We start from the raw sequence: 15233 nt of genomic DNA on the forward strand, positions 1-15233 counted from the left end.
AGTCCAAGTAGATAAATAGGTACCGCTCCGGTGGGAAGGTAAACGGCGTTTCCGTGCGCTGCTCTGGTTTGCCAGAAGCGGCTCAGTCATGCTGGCCACATGACCCGGAAGCTGTACGCCGGCTCCCTCGGCCAATAAAGCAAGATGAGCGCTTCAACCCCAGAGTCGGTCACGACTTGACTTAATGGTCAGGGGTCCCTTTACCTTACTAACCTGTGACCCTCTAAAAACTTCCATCATCCCCACCAGCATGATCAGGAATTATGGGTGTTGTAGTCTAGTAACTGTCTGCGGACAAACGTCGTTTCCCTCAGCCAGTAAAGCAAGATGAGCACCGCAACCTGAGTTGTTCGTGACTCGACTTAACTGTCAGGGGTCCTTTCCCTTTTAGTCTAGTAACATTTGGAGTTCCACAGGCTTCAGACCCCTGCTTTAAGCCCCCACCCATCAATTCCCACCATTCCTGCATTATACATTGTCCACCCGAATTGCCTTTCAGTCACTGGATCTCAGCTTGCCTTTCTGACTAGCCCATCGGCCTTGTGGAAATTGCCTCACTGAAAAGGCCCGGCCCTGTGATGATGTAGGTACTTATCTCCTTCCAAGAGATTCTGATCCCTCAAGGGATCACGTGACTCCCCTACAGCGTGCAGTTGTGACAAATTCATTATCATCTCAAAGTCTCACCAGACATGCCAGGAAGTTAATTTTAGGGGAAGTCTAGACAGAGATTAGAAACTGTATGAAGTACAGTCTGCTTTGAAGTTATGCTCATTCCATTCAGAGACCATGTAAAAGTGTAACCAAGAAAACGTCCACACACCTGGTGAGAGTTGTCTAGTATGGGGAGTTTGCTGGGCTTCAAGTTTATTTCAAGCAGGTGCATTTCCTAACAAAAAGATACAGTGGTACATCATTAGATGTCCACATTCTGTTTCTCCAAATATTTGAATGTGATATGGTCTTTCTCGGTGACTTTTCTCACTACCTCATGCTTTAGACTAATATGATTAGAATGGCACTGTATTTCTATTCAATCTTTTAAATATTTCTTGTCCCCCAATTTAGCAATTAAATCAATACCAAGCATCTTAGCTGACTTGATATTTGTGTGTGGGAGATCTGAATTTGATCTTGGGCTTCGCTGTAGAGAAGCAAGGGAAAGTTGAGTGTAGGACTTTTAAGAAGGCGGATTTCAAAAAGCTTAAGGAGCTGCTGGGTGAGATCCCATGGTCAGAAGTACTCAGTGAGAAAGGAGTTCAAGATGGATGAGAATTTCTTAAAGGTGGAATATTGGAGGCACAAATGCAGACAACTCCAACAAGAAAGAAAAGTGGGAGGCTTGTAGAAAAACACACACGGTGTGGCTGTATAAGGAGCTTACAGATGAGCTCAGATTTTTAAAGGGTGTGTAAAAGAAATGGAAGAAAGGGGAAATCACAAAGGAGGAGTATACAAGAGTAGCCAACAGTTGCAGGGAGAAGGTCAGGTGGGCTAAAGCTCAGAATGAGCTCAGGCTTGCAAGAAAGGTTAAAAAGAATAATAAAAAAGGTTTCTTCAGCTATATTCAAAGCAAGAGGAAGAACAAGCAAACAGTGGGTTCTCTGCAAGGAGAAGATGGAGAAATGCTATTGTGTGAAGGCGGACTGCTCAACTACTTTGCCTCTTTCTTCATCCAAAAGGAAAACAATGCACAACCTGGTGATAACAGAATGAAGGATGCAAGGAGGGAGCTGCAGCCTAAGATAGGAAAAGAGGCAGTAAGGAAACACCCAGCTACTTTAAGTGAATTCAGATTTCCAGGGCTTGATGAGCAGCACCCAAGGGCACTAAAGGAGTTGTGGATGCTCAGAGCTTCTGTATATAATCTTTGTGAATCTTGGGAGGGAGGGGACCCTGATTTTTAAATGTTATTTTCTGGGAGGGGGAGGAGCTAGGGAGGAACACCCCCCCCACTCTGCATTAATTACAAACCTCCCCTCCCTGCATGCTGTGATCCTGATAACAATGTTCAACCTCCATGCCTGTAATTTAATTAATGTAAGAGTGGGGAAAAAACAGGCATAGCTGCACACATTACTCATTAAGCATGATGATACAGTGTCAATGCAGGCATCTCCCATGTCCATACATTAAACATGCCACATAGTAGTGAGATCCTTGGCCGATCTTGCATGGAACATGTACTGGAAGCTGGATCCTGGTAGAGCTTGGTGCCTGAAATCCTGGAGAGCCACTGCCAGTCAGTGCAGACAACACTGAGTTAGATGGACCAATGGTCTGATTCAGCATAAGTTGGCTTCCTGTGTTAATACCTTGGATCCTTCAACTGGGGGACTGGAGCTAGGACCTTCAGCATGCAAAGCATATGTTCTGCCCCTGATGTCTGGGTCTTCTTCTCATACAATATTTTGAGGTACAGTGGTACCTCAGGTTAAGTACTTAATTCGTTCCGGAGGTCCGTACTTAACCTGAAACTGTTCTTAACCTGAAGCACCACTTTAGCCAATGGGGCCTCCTCCTCCTGCTGCACCACCAGAGCATGATTTCTGTTCTCATCCTGAAGCAAAGTTCTTAACCTGAAGCACTATTTCTGGGTTAGCGGAGTCTGTAACCTGAAGCGTATGTCACCTGAGATACCACTGTATCTAGTTTCTCAGTTTTAAATAAGCAGGAACCATTTTCATTCATGCAGATCTGCTGCTACAATGCCTGCAGACTGGTGAGGGGAAAGGCAGGGGATAATAGAGTGGCAGGTTTAACTGACAACAACAAAAGGTAAGGCTGCGTACTGCCTCTCAGGAAATGCTAGTAAATGGGGTTTGAGAAGGAGGAGGGGTCAACTTGATTGATAGAGGAGAAGAGGTACTTAAAAGGGACATGCTCCCCACCCTCCCAGCTCTTGCAAATTCTTCCGCCGCATCTCCTGGAACCTTTAAAACTTTGTTCAAATGAAATTAAGTTGGATCTTCAATTCTGCTTGCCTGCACAAGAACTTGCTCTGCACTGTGGTCAGAGTGATAAGTAGTGATGCTTCTCATTATCCCTTTCCCCCTCTCTCCTGCAGAAGTAACATTGATTAAGACTAGACATTACATTTAGGATATGCACACAGAAATTGCTTTTTTCATGTCCCTCTGGAAGCCTGCGGGCAAAAAAGGGAGCATTTTGTATTTCTCAACTTGATTACCTTTCTGCAGTCTGTGTCAGATAAACTGCCGTCGGAAACCTGCTATGTTGTAAAAATGAACAGGGACAATTTTTTTTAAAAGTGATACAAATTAAAGCAAACAAACAACATAGGCCATCTACAAATAAGAAAATGCCATCTGAACTAGGGATCTACATTGCAGCTGAGCATTGTTGATGGCTAACAGCTCATTTTTATTGTGGCTTATGACCACGATTTCCCCATTTCCATTTGTAGTGCTCCATTCTGCTTGCCTGTCCTTTTTCGTTCTAGGTTTATGTCGTCTTCTGCAGCGCCGCCTTTTCAATTTCACTGAATTTCAGCTTTCTTCTCATGATTACAATTGTTTTCCAGCTTCTTCAACAGGAGCAGGACCATCTTTCTTGCACTGCCTGCAGCGATGTAGAATTGTGCTGAGAATTATCCAGTTCCAATTTTCAAGTGTGTGTGTGTACAAGTTCACATCTCAATCTTTGCCGAAGACAAATTGGCCTACCGATTGTCTACTACATTGAGGGCAGCATACATATTCTAGGGCTGCCATATGCCTGGATTTTCCCGGACATTACCGGGATTTCAAAGGCAGAATTCACACCCCGGGGGAATTTCTGAAGGGCAGTGCTTTGTCCTGGATCTTAGGCAAGACAAACAATTTTCAGTGTGTCCTGGTTTTTTACATTTGAAACATGGCAACCCTAACATATTCTGTGTTTCCATCTCAGCAGTTGCAGCCTATGTGCAGGCTTCTGACTCAACCAGCTAACAAGGCCTAATTCAATGCCCACTATATGCAATTTTACATATATGTGTGGTACCTGGGAATGTAACCCCTTCGTAAGTAGGGAGACATCTGTACGAAGAAAGTAGAAATTTGTAAAAATGATATAATCAGAATAAAATGTTCATTGGAATTTTTAAAAAGTCTTCAGTAGACCTTAGAGATTCAGAAATGGCCATTTTTATTTATTTATTTATTTAGAATTTACACACACCTTCCCCTAGTATATGCCGGAGAACTGCATTGCAAAATTCAGAGACGTGCAAATTTCAAAGGATGGTAGTGTTCCATCTATTCCAGCTGTCCCCCCCCCCCGGAAGTGTAAATTAGATAGGTCTATCTTTAAATGCAAACTGAAGCAATTTTCTCCTCTGTCCCCATTCCTTGTTATTGTTTAGTCGATTAGTCGTGTCCGACTCTTTGTGACCCCATGGACCAGAGCACGCCAGGCACTTCCATTGCCTCCCATAGCTTGGTCAAACTCATGTTGGTAGCTTCAAAAACACTGTCCAACCATCTCATCCTCTGTTGTCCCCTTTGTGCCCTCAATCTTTCCCAACATCAGGGTCTTTTCTAGGGAATCTTCTCTTCTCATGAGGTGGCCAAAGTATTGGAGCCTCAGCTTCACAATCTGTCCTTCCAGTGAGCACTCAGGGCTGATTTCCTTAAGAATGGAGAGGTTTGATCTTCTTGCAGGCCATGGGACTCTCAAGAGTCTCCTCCAGCACCATAATTCAAAAGCATCAATTCTTCGGTGATCAGCCTTCTTTATGGTCCAGCTCTCACTTGTTAAACAGATGCACATACTTTGCTTAAATATCACAAACTACACATCATTCAGATTTCCTATTTATATTACTTCTGTGCAGGGAATTTCCTTTTGTTTGATGTGCTCCCGAGTCAGGGGCATCTCTACCAATGGGATACTCAGGACTGCAGTGTCATTTATAAATTCTGTACATTGAAAACGACATTGGTTTCTCAAAGGAGGATACTGGCATATTAAGTTCAGAAACCCCCCTTTTCTTCTTTTTCTTTTGGCAGGTAGCTACTGAGTAAATAGCAGCTGGCTACCTTTCCTCATTGCCAATCACTTTTCAAATAACATTTCATATTCTGTGTGGCGCTCTTAGTCCATCTGACTGCTCCCACTGGCTTGTGGAAAACTGCCTTTCACCCACTGTGTTAAATCAGCTGTCTCCTGGGGTTACTTCTAAGGTGTTGATTCAGAGCAGCGTGAGCAGCCGGCCTGGACGGAGCTTTTACAAAAGCAGAAATATCTTATCCTGGTGCCCAGGTAAGGTCAACACAGAGGCTACCTTTGATGCTAAAGAAGTAGCTCACTTTAGATTAAACAAAAGGAAGCACTTGGCTCTTTACTGCTGGAGGCAACAAAGATAAGTAGCTGTGAACCAGAGGGTGCTGGATGGCACACAGGAATTCAGTGCCTAGCTTAAAACATACCCTCCAACATTTCTCAGATGAAAATAGGGGTGTCCTATTCCATTCCCTCTGACATTTCTCCAATTGAAATAGGGAAAAGCAGGATATTCCGGGATAAAATCAGAAATCAGAACGGCTTCTCCAAATCCCGGAATGTCTCTGGAAAATAGGGACACTTGGAGGGTTTGCTTAAAATTGCAGGCCTTGTTATTTTGTGTGCATCTGCTGTTGGTACAAACGAAAGTGTGAAGCAGTTACCATGCGCATTCATGAACGCACCCACCTCTACTTTTACATCCACAAAGGTACGGCTGTGCTACTGTTGTGCTTTGGCCTTCCTTGAAAGTAAAAAAATAGTTCCAAAGAGTTATTACCATTGCTATTATTATGATTAATTTCAAGTTTCGCTTCCCGTTTTCTTGCCAGAGCCAGGGATTTGCAGAGTAATTGCAGCAAGGAGGAGAACCACAACAAAAAGGCCGAACCCCTCCCTGAGGCAAGCAGTTTGAGCAACAAAAGACAAGCACCTCGCCCTTTGGTGTACAGCTCTTAGCCTTTGCAGCTGTCTTTCTCTCATCCCTCACTCACGTCCCCTTCTCTCCCTTCAGGGAGCAACTTTTGACCTTTTTAACTGCGCCATGATTGGCCTTTTCTTCTAGGCTTCCCTGGCCTCCTCCAGGGCTATTAGCCTTTAGAATGGTGCTACTCGGGGAGCGCAGAACGGAAAGGTGCCAGAGCAGGGAACAAACAGGAAGGCAGCCCTTCCAACTCTTTTCAGCTACCCAGCTCACTTGCACAAAGATAAAGGGGAACAGGGAAAGAGAGAATTTTCTGCACAAATAAAAGTCCGCGTAAAAAGGTGGTCTGTCGCAAAGCCCTTAGCTTTGTGCTATCCCGAGAAAGGAGGTTTTCAGTCTAACCAGTGGCGCCAACTTGGGCCACCAACTTGTGCCCAGCGGCACACGCGCAACATGACATCATGATGCTACATTGTGTGCATGCGCGCGCGCACACACACACATGCTGCTTGGTCTCTGCCTGCCACCACCACCCGCTGCCTTGCGTTTTCTAGTGCTGCGGCAGCAGCAACTGGGCCAGGGCCTCTGTCTCCCCCTCATGGCCTCTATTGGGGCCTGCTGTGGCCGCAGACATGCTTAGGCACCCACAGTGGAAATTTTGTGGGTGCTGAGGCACCCAGGACCCCCCCCCAGAGGTGGCAGCTGTGATTCTAACCACTGGGTTTGAAAGTCGTAGTTATATTGACTTCCGGGTTGGCGCCATCGCTCCGGAGGGAGCCGGCTCGGCAGGGGCTGGGTTCTACCGCGCCGGCGACGCGGGGACCCGCAAAAACCATGGGCATGGAGCCCCATGGACATGGTGACTCGGCTGGCACCTTTAAGCCCCCCCCGGCCCGCGAAAGAGCCTTTTTAAAGGCTGGAGAGCGGGCGCCTGGGGGGGGGGTGCTTTGAGTCCGCTGCTTCCCCTGCCGAGCGAAGCCGCATGCCATTCGGTGGAGAGCGCTGGCTTCTTCCATTGAAAATTTGGATCCAAAAGAACAACCCGCGAGTAATTGGAATATGGATTAAAAAGAGGGATAAATTTTTTAAAATCCGGAGCGAGCGGGGGGGGGTATAAAAAGGAAGTCATCCCCCCCCCAATTGTAGAAGAGCCAAAACAAAGGACTTAACAACTAAGATCGAGAGTGACCCTATCTTGATGAATTAGTGACTTCGCGAGGGAAAAATATAAGATTGAGCTGGAGGAGAAAAGTGGAATTTGAACTAAAAAGTAACCCCCCCCCCCGGAACCCCGGGAGCGATCGGTGAAAATGCCTGGGGAAGAGAAACGGAGGTTTTGACAGCTGTCAAAGAGCTGTCAAAACGGAAGAACAAAACAGAGACTTTGTTATGAGGACTTTGCCGGTTACATTGGTTATAAATTGGATATAAAATGTTTCAAATAAGGATCAACAAGCTACTTGGATTGGTGGATGTGATCTGGAAGGGAACTCAGTTACTGAAATCCATCTAGAGGAGCTGAGGGATATTGCAAGTGTTTTTGACTGGAAATTTGAACAGTTGAACAGAACTTTTTATCTCCTGGGAAACTGCAGAAATGGAACATTATTTTGTCTACAGAGGTCTACACACTACAGAAAACAATGGATGTAAATGAAAGGGACATGACGCAATGTTTTGCTCCTGAATAACAAGCCTCTGCAGAGAAACTAGAAACTTTTGGAAATAGAGCATTTCGGCAGAAGAGCAGGGAAAAAGCAAAAAATAAAAAGGAGGAGTGTGATTAATAAGAATAATGAAATAACAAGATCTGGACAGAACTGGAAGTGGGAACATTTGGGACATTCAGATTTGACAAGCTTACAGAAATAAAATTGGAGTTTTTGCTCCTGGATATAAAAATCTGGATAGAAGAAATGGGCCCCTTTTTGAGATAGACTCCTTCTATGATTGGACACTCGAATTTAAAAATGACTGGTAAAGGACTAGTGAGGTCTGGGTTTAGTGAGATGTGGGAACCCCAGGAAGATATCAGATGTTGAGGGATATTGGGAACGCAACCGGGAAAGGGGGGAGGGAAATCTGGAATCCAAAGGGTGCAAAACTATTTTTTATCTTGTTTACTTTTATCTGCTTTATTCTTGAAGGGGGGGAACTCGTGGAAGGGAATTAGGTCGATCTTAGGGGATGGGAATTTTCGAAAAATTGGGTTATTGACGATAAGTGTAATTTGGGGATAAGAATTTGTTGAATTGATTTGTTAAACTGGAAGACAAGAGGGGGTGGGGAGGGGAAGTCCTGGTTATTGGAAAAAGATTATAAATTGGATTTAATTTGTTTTAAATTGGAAAAATTTAATAAAAATTATTTAAAAAAATAAATAAATAAAAAATGAAAGTCGTAGTTCTATTATAGACCAAAACTTAAAAGAACAGACAAGGGCCTGGTCTGCACATCATGCTAAGCCAAACCATAGTTTGGTGTGAACACAGTAGCACACAGGCTCTGGGATCATGGCCACTTTGCTCCTCCCTGGTTGTTTTGGCACATCGCAGAGCTAAGCCATAAGAGTATCTTTCGAACCCTGGTTCATGGTTTCCTTCTCCCAGACAAACCATGAGCCATAAACTCTGGGGCAAAGCCCTCCCATCAATGCCCGTCCTAAGACACAGTGCCATCAACAGGGTCTTTCAAGAGGGCTTTCGAGGTAAAGAATGATAGCTGCTGAGTTCTACTGCTGCCATCTCCAAACATAGAAACATAAGATCTGCCTTGTATTGAGTTAGGCCTTTGGTCCATCTGGCTCATTATTATCCACACTGACCAGCAGTAACTTTGCAGAAGTAAGTCTGCTTACAAGTAAGGAGGGCTGGGTGATCAGCTGGTTGGGGAAGAGAGAGGGTGGGGCTTGGGAAGACAGTTGCACCAGCTCTCCACCACAGACTGAAGCTTCCTCTTCCCTTGCTTGCCTGTGTGTCGTGACCTGCCCTGACACCCCCAGTTGTTGAAGAGGAGAGGCGTTTGGGTGTACGGACTTGTGAGGGAAAGCACCTTCTTGCATCCCACAGAGAGAAGATTTTTTTTTTAAATATAATTTTTATTAACAAACCAATCAAGTCACATTAATTCCAAATTACAAAGCCAATTTTTTTTAATTTTTTGTTGGGGGTACCCATGCTTTGAGCTCAGAAAGGGATCCAAACATCTCTCTTGCTGCTGCTTTAATGTTACAGTTCTGTCCAAATAATATTCACAGTTCTATCCAATCTTCTCTTTATTGTTTTCCTCATTTTCTTGTTGTTGTCATATATACCTTTCTTTGTGACCTCTGATAGTCTCCACAAGTGGGTTGAAAACAGACGTTGTTTATCCTGTGTGGATTTTCCGTTCCTCCAAGAGCCATATTTCAGACAGACAGACGCCATTTCCACACTTCTGAATGATACATTCTTAAAGTCTGCCCATTAAATCCTCGCAGGTCTGACAGTCTCTCCTCAATCTTATGGGTTTCTGCCAGGTCGAACTCACATTCCAATTACCATGGTCTCCTCCCCCTCGATCGTAAATTCAGTAGCCAGGCCTGCTAAACAAGTCTCTTTTTATGACTGCGCCATTCCAAAGGCTCTTCATTCCTTCCCCGATGTTTCACAAACCATGTCTTTGATTAGTAATTCATTTCCACACAGTTCTTAATCATCCCGCTTATAATCAGTAATTGCAACGGTTCTTTTTGGGGGGAGGGTTGTTGGGTAATCACACAATATAAAAGAAAAAAAAGAGTCCCCCCCCCATTCCGTCCCATTCCGACATACCAACCCTTTGATGTATCTTCTTCTTGTTATGTTTTCCTGTTAAATCCAACCGATTGCTCCACTTCACAGAGGTCACTTCAATTAGCAGTCTTAACTCCCGCTCTTCGCTTGAAATATGTGCATTTGCTTCTCTCTAATTGTTTATTTTGAGCTCCTGCAACTAGGCCACACGATCAGAGACAGCGTCAGGGAGAGCCGTCTCCCATGAGGGCTGTGTGCCTAGTGCCCTCACCCCCTTCTTTCGAATCCAGGGGTGATTTATGGCAACCGCAGGCAAGGCAGTGTTCCCCATTCGCTTGGGGTAACAAGGGAGGCTGCATACTCCCATATCAGCCTCTTAATTACCTCATGTGAGCCGGAGAGATGGAATTGTCGGCCATCTTCCAATGCGCCCCTAGCGGCCCCCCACAGAGAGAAGATTTAGCGACATGTGCAAGTTTCTACCTGTGTTCTTAGGCCAGACAATTATGTGCACAGGACTCATTTTGTGTGCAAAGCACTGTTCCTCTTTGTTTCCCATCATCAAAGTTCATGTTTGTCAGTGCAAAATAAGGCCAGAGGGATACCATAGTTTTTTGTATTGTGAAATTGCTTTAAGATGCTTTGTAGGAAGCAATTCATAAATGAAATAACAGTAACAGTAACAACAACAACAACAACAACAACAACAACATTTTATGCTCTGTTATGGTCACATAAGGCGGGGGAGTAATCGATGCAGGGTGGCTGATACACACACACACATTCTTGAATTGATTTCTCAAGTTCCTACCTATAATTTACACGGTTTTGTTTTATTTATTTCATTTATTATGCTTGTATTATACTTTTAACTTGCGATTGCAAGCCTCTTTGAGGGGTTCCACTCGAGGTTCAAAAAATGGAATAAGGATGATTTAAAAACAGAACAGAACAAGACAAATGACAGCTTAGGTGCTTCCCTGTGCTCATTCAGTTAACACTGAGGATTGTCAGCGATGCGCTCCTAAAACGTAGCCCTTTTCATTAGAAACATATCAGTACAGTATTCCATTTTATCTTCCTTTTATAATAATGTTAACCCTTTTGCTAAAAGCAGTGGGTGCTGCTCAGCACATGAGAGATGTTGGCATTGATGGATGTGTCTGTTTTCAGTGGTGCAACAGTGACCTAAAAATTGCCATATGTCGGTTTCCAATTAATGAAGTGTGCAGCCACAATACACACTTGATGCAGTATCAGAAGCATAATGTTTTGTTTATTTGTTAATTGAACTGACTGAAGATGCAATAAAGCAGATTGGCTTGGTTTGGAAAAAAAAATAACAGGAAATTAAAGTAAGCATCTTACTGAGGCACTAGATCTCCATTTATATTCACCAGCCTCCCTGGCGGATCCCAATACTTGGCCAGAGATCATGCCTGCTTTTCCAACAAGAGTCTTATAGCACTGTAAAGACCAGCACATTTTATTATGGCATGTGTTTCAACAGACTAGAGTCCACGAGTTTATTATCTAAAGAAGAATTCTACGCTCACACAATATTAATTCTAAAATCTGAAAGTGGACTCTGACCTTTCAGCCACAAGATTGCTGTTGAAAAATTTATTTCTAGTGGAAAACAAAGTTGATCTCTAGATTAGAGAGGTTTCAGAGACATTTACTTTATCTCTGACCCAATGAATGAAACTCTGGCTCAGATTTTAATCTAAGATATAGAGTAATCTCATTCCTTGCCCTCTCTTACCTAGTGGAAATTTTAGCTTTGTGGGGAGTGGGGTACCCACTGGAACTACAACATGTATGTAAAGTGTGTCTGCTTGTTGAGCATCCATTCCCCAGTCCACTACAGCTTTATGGCCCTTCATCTTTGGTCTTCTTCATCTGGGAAACGGACCTGTCCACATAGCTGTTCGGGTTTGGTTGCATAATGACATCAGTGAGAACAAGCAAAGCAAACTGCTTCCTGAACTATATTGCCATCACTCTGAGCCAATCAAGGATTCTTCAGGGAACACAATGGCATCACAATGCCACGCAGCCCATAAGGGCATTTCAAAGTGAGGGCAATCCTTAACGCTTCCACATTACTGCTTATCATGTTGCTTGTCTGAAATTGCTGCTGTGAAGTTCCTCCAGATATTGAACTTTACTGTATTTCCCAGTATTTTGAAACAATTCCTTCTTGCGCAGTCTTTTCCTGCTTGCCATTTCTTTCATGCAACAATTTGTGATGTTCTCAGAGGCACCTGGCTAGCCGGGTTTGGATAGAGGAGGCTGGACAAAATAACCTTTTGCCTCACTTGGCTGTTAGGTTGTTCGCCCTTCTTTTCATTCCTTTCTTTTATCTTGCAGTTTCTGGGAGATTCCATGTCCGCATTTGTGTCCTGTCCACCTGAAAACAGAATAGGAAGGAATCATCTTCGTATTTGTATCGTTGCGTGACTCTGCCTTTGTAGCTTTTAGATTGCTGATGAAATCATGCAAATCACAATTAATTGCCCCTCAGCAAAAGCACAGAAATTTGCTAAAGGACCATCAGTCAAAAAATCTTAAAGCACATTAAACCATATGGTAATTCCAAGAGAGAGGGAGAGGGGGGGAGGAAATACTATTATGGGATTCTGTAAAGGCTGGCAATGCTTTGAAATGAAAACTCTGTATGTTTTGCCTCTTTTATTTATGCAGCAGAAGACAGTTTGAAGTTCTGCTAGGGCTGGAACACGGTAGTGAATATTTCAGCTCTATTTCTGCAATTGATTTTGTGAGTAATTTTCAAATATTAATAAACTTAGTTAATACACTTCATAAAATTTACAGCATACATGCAGTATGCAGAGACTTGCTGACCTAATGGGGAAACAAATTCCGATCCCAACTTTTAAAGTAATGCAGTTCTTTTACTGCTGTCTGTTAGTTCTGGCAGCTTCTAGAGACTTTAATTCTTTCAGCGTTTTCTACCTCTGATAGTTCTCCAGTAACAGACATTAACATGATGGAAAATAGGACGAACTTTGTATAATTTATGGCACTGTAGTGAAGAAGAGTTTTTAGTTTGGAAAAAAAATATTTCATATGAAGGATAATGCTTCCTCTACCCACCCCAGCAGCTTGTCCTCATATTAGTGTCATTCCATTCTCTTTCAAACTATTAGCAAAATTCCAGCTTTAAGAGTTAAGAGTTCTTTCGTGACATCACATTTGCCCAGTGTCACCTTGGATCTCTGTGCAATGAAAAATCACCAGCATTTTGTGCAAATTTCTCCTAATACACACATTCTTTGTGCAATTTTGCTTATTGTACACTTTTTTGCTAAGAAATTTCCTCAGTTCATTTTTGTGTGTTATTTTCATGAATATATGCATTTTAATGCCTTTTACTCTGGTGCGTGCAATTTTGTATGCATTACTTGACTGGTGGTGGGCACTGAAAAATTCAGAAAATTGCAGATTTCAAAGTACGGCTGTGTTCCAGTTCATGTACTGTTTTGAACAGTGCAAATTGGGTAAGTTTGCCTTTAAATGCAAACAGAATCAAATTTCTCCCTCATCCCTAGTTAAGATAAATTAAACGTATTTTAGAAGGTAAATCCATTGACGTGAGTCCAGAGTTTCAGGGATATACAGCGGTACCTCGGGTTAAGTACTTAATTCATTCCGGAGGTCCGTTCTTAACCTGAAACTGTTCTTAACCTGAAGCACCACTTTAGCTAATGGGGCCTCCTGCTGCCGCCATGCCGCCGGAGCACAATTTCTGCTCTCATCCTGAAGCAAATTTCTTAACCTGAAGCACTATTTCTGAGTTAGTGGAGTCTGTAACCTGAAGCATATGTAACCTGAAGCGTATGTACTACATAAGTATAGGGTATTAAACAGCATGCTAGTACAGTGTTGCCTCGCAAGACGAAATTAATCCGTTCCGCGAGTCTCTTCGTCTTGCAGTTTTTTCGTCTTGCGAAGCACGGCTATTAGCGGCTTAGCGGCTATTAGCGGCTTAGCGGCTATTAACGGCTTAGCGGCTTAGCGGCTATTAACGGCTTAGCGGCTTTAAGAAAAAGGAAACAAACTCGCAAGAACTCGCAAGACGTTTCGTCTTGTGAAGCAAGCCCATAGGGAAATTCGTCTTGCGAAGCACCTCAAAAACTGGAAAACTTGTCTAGCGAGTTTTTCGTCTTGCGAGGCATTCGTCTTGCGGGGCACCACTGTACTAGTTGTACCTCTTAAAAAGACCCAGCAGGGAATTCCCCTGTCTTCCTATGGCCACATTGTGGGTGGGAAGGGGTTAACCCTTTGTTAACACATGTGTTAACCCTTTGTCACACATACCTCAGAAATCCCCTATCCTGATGCCTTGTCCACACCCTGAAATCTTCCTTTGCTGGAGTAGAGAAACACATGTTCACTTTCAGCACAGATAGGTAGATCAAGATTGACTATGGGCAAAAAACCCAAATAAATGCAACAATGATGGTTTATCTTTGTTTTGTAAATGGTGTCTCTTGGTGGTTTCCTGCCCTATGGTACCGGATGCTTAGCCTACAATAGAGAGAGGAGCTGTTATCTATCGTGCTGGGATAGATAAGCAGCTAATCTTCCAGCAGCCAAAAACCAAAACCACACTGAAAATTTGTTTGTATTGGAATTACTTGAAGCTCAATTACAGCAATAAGTTGTTTTTCTCCCCCTCAGCTTTCAGCTCTGAACCAAGAGGTGCATTTATTCCACAGTGCAATGTCCATAGGGTACCATTAGTTCAAGTTAAGAGGGAACAAGGAAGACTTATTTGAGAAGATAAAATTGGATGTGACCTTGCAATTCCAAACAGGAGAGCTCTAAAATATTCAGGTAACTGGAAGTTTGGATAAACAAAAGAGAGGATTCCATACAGTGACAGAGATGAAGCATATGGGGCGAAAAGGGGCAATGGATGAAAGTCTGCCGGTTGGAGTTTGAATAATGGAAATTCCATGGTAGATCCTTCCATTCAAAGCATTGATTTAGGGTTGATAAGCAAATAACCATTAAAGCAGCGTATAGTCATACCTTGGGATAAATACGCTTTAGGTTGAGTGCTTTTGGGTTGCCCTCTGAAGCGACCCGGAAGTAACAGAGTGCGTTACTTCCAAGTTTCGCCGCTCGCGCATGTGCAGGCGGTCAAAATGACGTCACGCACATGCGTGGCAGTGGCGAAAAGCGGCAAGCACAGACGCGCTGTCACATCTTATGTTCTGTTCAGGATGTGAACGGGGCTCCGGAATGGATCCCGTTCACATCCTGAGGTACCACTGTAGTTGGTTTACTTGCAGTTTGGTAGCCATGTTTTTTTTTTTAAATTACATTGGAGTTTAGAGTCTAGAGGTGTGGAGGTGGTGACGACGACAATGGCAACAACAACAACAAAAACAACATTTCTGTCCTGCCTTTCAGGATACAAATCCTCCCTAGGCAATGTACAAATTCCAATGCATTTCTTTTTTTAAGCACACAATGGAAAAAATAAAACAAGTAGCAAC

The 15233-nt window shown here is 43.4% G+C and overlaps 1 protein-coding gene and 1 long non-coding RNA gene across 8 annotated transcripts in view; both read left to right on the forward strand.

The window, feature by feature from the left end:
* The window catches only part of FHIT (fragile histidine triad diadenosine triphosphatase), a 1027317-nt gene that overhangs the window by 465142 nt on the left and 546942 nt on the right, over nt 1-15233 (forward strand). The window lies entirely within an intron of this gene.
* On the forward strand, nt 12163-14859 carry LOC309337421. Its single transcript, XR_014154281.1, has 3 exons — nt 12163-12294; nt 12409-12484; nt 14410-14859. It is a non-coding gene; the product is annotated as an uncharacterized lncRNA (long non-coding RNA).

Source organism: Podarcis erhardii, assembly GCF_964252035.2.
Source record: "Podarcis erhardii genome assembly, chromosome: 2".
NCBI classification, from domain to species: Eukaryota; Metazoa; Chordata; class Lepidosauria; order Squamata; family Lacertidae; genus Podarcis; species Podarcis erhardii.